The following is a 9,313-nucleotide window of genomic DNA, read 5'->3' as shown; positions in this document are numbered from 1 at the left end:
TGTTATTGTTCGAACAGTTCAATGGGAAATTGAACTTTGTATACTTGGAAACAACTATCAGCATAAAAGTTTCCCATTCTCATGCGAGAAAACGCATTAAACACGAGGGCGGTTCATAGACTAGCGAAGTCAGTCACCTCATAGAACAATTCGAAATATAATCACCATTTCACATACCGGTAAATTAGCCATGTTCAGTAAATTCACACTTAAAGATGAAATGCCGTTTTAGTTTAGTCTAGACGACGCTCAACGCCTACCATGACATTCATCGATAGTCCTAGTACTATCCCTTAGAAATTTGCCACCACTCGGGTCAGACTCAACCATTCATGGCATCCCAATAAATAAATTGTTGAAAAATAAGGGAATATGTGAATTGCACCACAGGTTTATGCTCATTTCAGACAATTCAATAAAACTGTAGACGCAATTGTGGATATTGACAAAACAAAACCATATGACATATGGATATGTGTACTGTTCTCTACTGGATCTACATTTACCGTTATCATTTGGAAAGTAAACAGATCGGCCATCCGTCACATATACTGGAACAACTTCAATGGCTAATGTCACTTACCAGGAACACAAATGATGGCGAGAATCATGTAATATATTTTCTGGACACTGTAAATTGTTTCACGCATTGTTGTGCGAACGGCTGTATACCTGAATGCAGGCTCTGCAGCTGTGCAATCGCCTAGCACTGAATTTAAAGCACGGGGTCCCCATGGGAATAGTACGATTGCAAAATATTTCAGAGCACTTTTATGCATTTGAACAAACAGATTGCGACTTCGAAGTCAGCCTATGCTGTGATAGACTTTTTTTTATTCAGAGGTTGAATTGCGATGTTCCAAACTCTGGATAGCTCTTATCACGCTAACTAATCTAAGGCATTTTGAATTTTCTGGACAAATTAATTTTATTCCATACAGCACCAATCCTATCTCCAGATGACACATCGTTTTAGTCATTTTCTATAAATGGCTATGACCACATGATAATTTAACCTAGCGGGTTAGAGAGTTTCTTTCAATCTGTTTTCCTTCATCTGACGACCATTTTAAACCGTGGACATATAGTTAAGATACGAAAATGGACCACGTGTGACTGTAGATTTCTGAATGCCGCCAGGCAAGGTAATTCAACACCACATACTGACATCGCCAGACATTTGCCAGCTCACAGTAATAAAATATTTTAAACCAAAGTATAACCAGGCATAATAGACCCCTCCAACCGGTACTGCGTATGCAATCAGCGCAGACATTCGAATGTTTTTGTCCATTAATCTACAACTAATGCAGCACGTCAAACTGTGAGCCGCTTTAACCCATATAGAAGGCTCAACTTGCACAGCAGATCAACAGTGTAAAGTGCCTCTAAAAAAGGCAGGCCATGGATCCAATGGATAACGTCTAACCCAAACCGCAGCTTCGCAACACGATCAAGTGGTACAAAAAAATCAGAATTAATAGTTTATTTAATATTATGGCATCATCGATCTTCGCATCTAATTCCTAGTTTTTCGGGTTTACCAATAAATGTAGCTTCTTCCAATAAAACAACAACTCAAACTTCGATTGATCAAAATAATAGGCAATTGCAACCAATGTTAAAAAAAAGTTTATTTATTAGTCACAAGTAGATTTAAATTTAAACTGCAATGGAATTACTGTGAAATTCCTCTAGTCACCACACTCCAGCGCCTGTTGAAGGACCCTGAAGGCGAATTTCACACGCCAATGCAGCGAACTAACACGTCTTTCTGACTGTGGGAGAAAACCGGAACACCCGAAGGAAACCCACGCAGACATGCGGAGAACGTGCAGACTAAAAAGGTAAACTAGCAAAAAATATAAAAAAGGAGAGTAACCGTTTCTTTAACATCTAAGAAAGCAATGTGGAAAAATGAACACAGGCCCCAACAGAATTTCAGAATCATACAGCGCAGAAGAGGCCTTTTGGCCCTTCGAGTCTGCACCGACACATAGAATGAGACTGGAAAAACAATAATGAGGAATCGGGAAATGACAGATGAGTTAAATAAATACTTTGCATCAGACATCACAATGGCAGGCAGCAATAAAATTCCAACATTATTAAATGACCAAGGGGGAAAATGAGGCGGTCAATAAGTGCCATAACGATCACTAGTGCAAACGAAGTACGAGGAACCAGTGCGGACAGTTAAGGCTGCGGGACTCCATGGGTTGTATTCCAGGCTAGAAAAGGATATAGCTACACAACACTGGATTCTCTGGTAGTTGTCTGTCAAGTATCATTGCATTCTGGAAATGTACTACCAATTTATGGGCGGCACGGTAGCACAGTGATTAGCACTGCTGCTTCACAGTTCCAGGGACCTGGGTTCGATTCTCGGCTTGGGTCAATGTCTGTGTGGAATTTGCACATTTTCCTCGTGTCTGCGTGGGTTTCCTCTGGGTGCTCCGGTTTCCTCCCACAGTCCAAAGGTGTGCAGATTAGGTTGATTGGCCATGCTAAAATTTGCCCCTTAGTCTCCTGGGATGTGTAGGTTAGAGGGATTAGCGAGTACATGTGTAGGGATATGGAGATAGGGCCTGGGTGGGATTGTGGTAGGTGCAGACTCGATGGGCTGAAGGGCCTGTTTCTGCACTGTAGGCAGACAGAAACATTTAAATATAGGTTAGTAATCTTAAAGACTGTCATTGGAAACTCTAAAATGTATTTAGAAGAATGAAATAACAGATAATTTACCATTACGTAATTTAACGAAGAGACAATGGCTGAATAGTATTATCACTAGGCAATTAATCCAGAAATTTAGCCAATGTTTTGGGAACCAGGTTCGAACAGTTTCAGATGGCATAATTTGAATTTAACTTAAACATCTGGAATTAATAATCTTCTGATGACCGTGAATCAATTGTCAAAGTTCTTCATCTAGTTGACGAATGCCCTTTACAGAAAGAAATCTGCTATCCTTACGTGGTCTGGCCTACATGTGACTCTAAGGCCACAGCAATGTGGAGACAACTGCTCTTTGAAATGGCCTAGCAAGCCACTCAGTTCAAAACCAACTAGGGGCGGGCGATAATTCTTGGCCAGCTAACCACGCCCATGTCCCATGAATTAAAAAAAAACAGAGCCAGCATGATTTCATGTGGAGAAAAGCATTTCTGAATAGTTTTGTCATGGATTGTTCAGGAAATAATCAGCAGGATGTATTAAGGGGAACCTGTGGATGAAATTTCCAAAGGAAGTTACCATTCTAATTTCTCCATAACAACACATTGGAACAATATATTAGCACGGCTAGTTGATTAGCTAACTAAGTGATGGTAGAGAGTTCGGAAAAGAGGGGCACATCTGGAATGGCGACACCTATCGAGTGGTGTGCCTCATTGATCAATGCTAGGCTATTGGTACGATGGGCCAAAACATACAGAAAGTGCTGCTCAGCTTCAACTTGTATTTCTGAAGTGTAATGGCTCTGCGTGCCAAAATGATTCGCTCACTAAAGGAGAGTAAGCAGATGCCTCAATTTATATCATTTATTATGAGGGGCATTGAATAACGATAAGCAGGCGGGGAGATAATCCTTCAGTTCTCCTCGGCAATTGAGACATCGCATTTGAAGTACAATGAGGCAGAATGGAAATGCATGGGAAGCCGTTTCAGAGAAGGTTTACCGGAATAATACTTGGAGTGAGCGAATTGTGCTGTGAAGAAATGTTGGACAGCTTAGCTTATACGTACTCGTGTTTAGAAGACAAGATGTGACTTGATTGGTTTCAATACAAGATAGTGAGCAGTCTTGAAAGGATGGCTGTGGAACAGATACTTCCTATGTGGGAGAATCTAGAACTCGAAGTCACTGTCTAAAAATAAATGATTGCATCTTTCTGACGGAGATGAAGCGATTATTTTTCTCCCACAACTGGTTGTGCGTCTTTGGCACACTTTCCTTGCGAAAGTGATTGAAACAGAGTTCTTGAATATATATTTTAAGACTCAGGTGGATGCAATCTCAGCAACAAGGAGGTGAGAGGGCATCATGGGAAGAGAGTTGGCAGATCTGCGACTACTGTCCATAAAAACCAAATTCACATTGATCGGCAGAACAGAGTCTGTTTGATTGGCCTATTCCCCCTCCTTGTTTGTATCTACATGAATGACGAAGACAATTTCGCGCTCTTTTCAAGCAAATTAACTGTTGAGTATATGTGGAGGCTGCATCTTTCCCAGCAGAGAGTGACAATAGTAATTTGTAAGGGAGGGAAAATAAGGTCTGCCAGTCAGCAGATCCAGATATCAATGTCAGAACCCAGGTAAAGTTTCCCCACACTGGTGAAGAAAGCTTCTATTTATCAACTCTGTCCATGTCCCTCATAATGATGCAGAATACTATCAGGTCGCCTCTCAACCTCCGTCGTTCCAGTCAGAACAAACCAAGTTTCTCCAAAGCCCCCCTCATAGCTGATGCCCATCATACCAGGAAGCATTCTTATAAATCATTTGTGTACCCCCTCCAAAGCGTCTACATCCTTTTGGTAGTGTGGCGACTAGAATTGAACACTATTTTCCAAGTGTGGTTCAACTAACGTACTATAAAACCGCAACAAAATGTGTCAATTTTTAAACTCAATGCCCCGGCTAATGAACGCAAGCATGCTGTATGTTTTCACCTTACCATCTCCAACTGCACTGCAATCTTCAGCTAACCTGTGTACCTGTGCACCCAGATGCATCTGCCTCTCAATACGTTTAAGAGTTCTGTCTTTTACTGAATATTTCTGATCTGTATTGTAGGCTTGTTGCTTTAAGCTGCACCCAAGCAAAAGCTCTCTTTCATATTGCTTCTGAATATTTCGATTCAGCAATTTATTTTCTTTCACTTTAAAATTAGAAATCCAATAGTTGTCAAAGCTTTCGATTTTTGGCTAACATTCATTCTATTAAAACAATCTCTAAACTATTCTGGCGAGGTAATGAAACCTACGCCCATTTATTCTCGGTTTGTAGTTTTTTTAAAGTTGTGCAAATTTCTGAGAGTTATTTCAGCAAACAAAACATCCGAACTGTGTTCATGAGAAATTGGATTCACATCACGCTGTTTAAATCCAGAATTTGTTTCAACTTTAAATTGTAAGTTATACTCTGACACTTATTGATACGAAGGAAAACGGCAGAAAGCAGAAAAAAAGTCATGTTGTCTAATGACAATAGAAGCGGCAATCTAGAATCCACTACTTACAGTGACATATTCAAATGTTTAGAAGACCATAGTACAATCAAGAATAGTCGATTGATTTAAGAAAAGAAACAATTTTGGCACATTCGTTAAACCTTCTTAATGGTGGAAAAGGGGGAAAAACGGGTTGTTCAGCCCAACATTTGAGTTTTGGAAAGGAATTCAATCGACATCTGTGAAAATGATAAGAGCTCATGGTGCTGGCGTATCAGACTGATATGGATAGAGAATTGGCCAACGAACAAACAACAGACTCGTGATGTTTAGATAATTGCCAGGGTAATGAGTAAATGGTTGGAGGTCACCGGGATGAGAGCTGTAATCTCAAATATTTCAGTCTAGACTAATGACTGGAACAAGGACATGTATAATACAGCACAACGTTCGAGGTAAGCAAACACATATGTGAGGGGAGCATAATGAATTTGTCAATTAGTAGTCACCTCTACACGTTTAATATTATAATTCCCCTTAGCATATTCTTAAACTAATGGTGTTTGGAACACTATTCACCTGGGACACTGCATAATAATAATGAATCAAATGAAAATTTTCCGTTAATGTCCCAAGATATGTCGACGAGCTGCAAAAGCCATGTAAGTGATTTACCGGGATAAGGCGGGGATGGGTAGGCCTCAGTAACATGTTTTTTTTCAGAGATGCCATGCTCATTCGATCAGCAGAATGTCGTTCTTCTGTCGGTCTGGCTTCTATGATCCAATGTTAAGAATGAGTGGAGCAGTGATAGCGCGAATGCCAGTACTTTTAATATAGGGGAAATGTGGTGGACTTGTGTGATAAAGTAGGAAACTCTGTTTCGGAAAGCAAACATCTGGACGACAGGCCTGAGGCAAAACGATTGAAAAATAGGCGAGTAACAAAAGGACATTGAATTGGAGTGTATAAGAGAGCAAGTTGGCGACCTAATTCTGGATATAAGACGAAGATGAAGAATGATGGAAACGCAGTTGAATAAGCCAACGTGTGGCAAGGCGGAAGAGAGTAGTAGGGGATATTTCTGACATTGTGTGGTGTAATATTGATGATGGTGAATCAACAGGGTGTTTTTATTCCAGACATGTTCCATTTAAGTCAATAACAATGTTGCCAAACATAGGGATATCACACCAGAGTTTAAAGTCCCGTCAGTTTAATATCAGCAACTGTAGAATGATGTTGCTGAATCAACAAACATAGCCTCCTCGCCCTTTCAGACAAAAATCTGCATTGTTTCTATATCATCAATATATTCTAATTTCATGTTATGTTAGTTAAAACAATCGTTTGGATTTAAAATGTACCTTGAAGGTAATGATTGCACATGCTACAGTTATAATGTACCTAAATTGTATGCCGTTTGCAGTTTCTACATGTCCCGGTAAAGTTAGATTTATATTAGAAAGTGGTGGAAAAAAGTTTTGCAATGCAAACCTGAAGGCGGGGGAAGAGCTGCACCCTTTTTAAATCTCACACTCCCTTGAGCAAACCAAATGTGGACTTTGTATTTCTGAACGCTATGAATAATAATAAACAGATTACATATTTGAACTTGGAGGCCAACTTCTAAAGCAATTCCTTTATTGGGCAAAAAAACAGCGTTGCTATCAGGTAACAGCTAGATATGGAAAATCGCCAAACGTACACAATGGATAATTCTTCAGGGTGAAAGGAAGTTTCAGTGATGTCTCCCAATGGATACATTTCCATTTTGATTCCCTTTACCATCGAATACCATAGAACTCTACAGTGCAGAAAGAGGCCCTTCGGCCCATCCTGTCTGCACTGAACACAATCCCACCCAGGCCCTACCTCTATATCCCTACATATTATACCCACTAATCCCTCTAACCAAACTTTACTAACATAGGTAGAACACTGGTTCTTTTTTTTCCCAGAATGTCGGGACCATATTGTGAATTTTATCGTGAACATGTTTCGCATCATGTTTACATGTTTAGATTTAGAACATGTTTAGATATGTTTAACATATTGATTCGATCATGTAGCAACAGGGAAGAGCAATTGATGTAATAGTCTGTTAACTAAATGAAAAAATAAATTCCATAGCATTGTGAATTGAGCAGAGGGAAAGGGGACTCCTTCAAGTAAATCGCTGTTGCAGCTCGTAGGATTGTCCGGGGCTTGGAACCGTGTTGATGGAAAAAGCAACCAGGGTAGCATTGCGAATGCATTGGAAAGCGTTCTGCGAAATGGTTGAGGTCCCAGCGATGACTGGGGCAGTGGGCCAGCGAGTTAGGTAATGAACGATCCCTTCGGAGTCTTTACCCTGTTAATCATGAACAAAGTGCGTTTCGCTTGAACTTTGATCAAACTTTTGAAAGTCAGCGTTCCTTGCTTTGAATAAGTACAATCCTTGAGCCGATGTTAAACATTTACTATTGAGCCTGACCCAACTTAAATCATTGGATACAGCGTTGTCATCCAATGTGGTCTGAAGTCGAAACTCAGAAGAAAAAATATCGAGGTAGCAACAGTACTGATTGTACACAGATGTTGGTGTCGCATTGAAAGGTAAGGATGAAAATAGCAGAGCAAATTGAAAAACAAAACGTGGTGATTGCTGAAGCAGGTTTTTGTATTCAGCGTACACGTATCTTAGTGCACTCTCCCGCCGCCCTCGTTGGTTTTATAGTCCTGTGAACAGTTTTACCCCTCACCGTGCGTTGGATTTGTGAATCGGTACAGTGGCAATTCTTTGCGACACAGATAGTTGCCGAGAACAGACCGTTATTGCTAACGGCTGTGGTTATCTTTCAATCTCATGTTAAGCCCCCATCCACAATGAACTTTCAGCTGAGCTGAAAAAAAAATCAAGATAGCAGTTGGCCGCGGAACGAAGGGTTTCTTGGCGCAGAATAGCAGCATTTTTCCGATTCTCAGACGTTCCTTATTTTCAGGGGCTCGGGCACCGAGAGTTAAAAACAGTCTGCTAATCCACACTCAGTGGAATCGGCGGTATTTCGCCTAACAGCGAGGGTACGATTCAGTTCTATCCTACCCCACCGCTCCATGAAACACTCGCCGCCCCCGACCCTTGTGTGCCTGCATGGTTTCAGCCTAATAGATATTGGCGGAGGCGCTAAGAAGGAGACATCTCCTGCTCCGCGTTCCTTCACAGAAGGGGCAGGGGCAGAAGCTGTGGTACTGAGATAGTTCAGAGCTGAAGGTACCTAACTGTACGTAATGGAATAGAATGTGCATGTGACGGCCAAGTTTGAATGCACACTGTTCATTGTTAACACTAGTGCTGTATTGAAATGGAATCGAGTTATCAACGTGCGTTTTCTTAGGAAAAAGAAATACTGTTGTCTGTTGCTTGTTTTATTCTGTCCTCAGACTGGTGATTTAAATAGAACATGTATAATCTGTGATAATGTACATTCTGTGGCTTGTCATGGAATTGGATTGGAACTGGGGAACATAATGTTAGGTTTGCCAATTGCTAACTTTTCAAAAGTAAAGTGTATATATTTTCCTCAACTGAATGCTGAAATTGTGAAATGTCCATTCAAAAGAAAACTTAAGTTAAATCCGATTCTAAAATTCTGATGGAACAGATCTCTCCCTGAAATGCTGCCCCACTTCCCTATCCCCATACCAACCTCACCTCCCGAGACAAACACACCCCACCCATTTCTTCTTGGTTGGCCGGCAATGTGTTTTTCGTTTCTTTATAGCTTTGTTGTCGTTGCTCGGTAGATCTGCAAACATGAGTTAATGGGTGTTACACAGGCAATGGATTCCTGAGAGTGCATGCTTTACCCTAAGCCGATGAGATCTGGATCTGTTAATGACTGAAGGGCCGGCAAAATCACTCCAGCCCTTAACTAGCTTCCAGTTTTTTTTTAATTCTCTCTCTATCCTCGGAATGCGAACGTATGTTCATGCAACACAGCCTACTGAAGTGACCCATGTGCTGATTTGAGTTTCTGGTTCTGTCTGCTGTAATGTAATGCAAATTACCTGGGCAGTTATTTCGTCGCGTCTGAGCATAAATATGCCATTAATTTATTTGGTACAGTTCACAAGACTAATTGAGCACCACTTTCG

Source organism: Carcharhinus amblyrhynchos, chromosome 13, assembly GCF_965287045.1.
Source record: "Carcharhinus amblyrhynchos chromosome 13, sCarAmb.v2.hapA, whole genome shotgun sequence".
NCBI classification, from domain to species: Eukaryota; Metazoa; Chordata; class Chondrichthyes; order Carcharhiniformes; family Carcharhinidae; genus Carcharhinus; species Carcharhinus amblyrhynchos.
Note: the sequence above shows the minus strand (reverse complement) of the source record.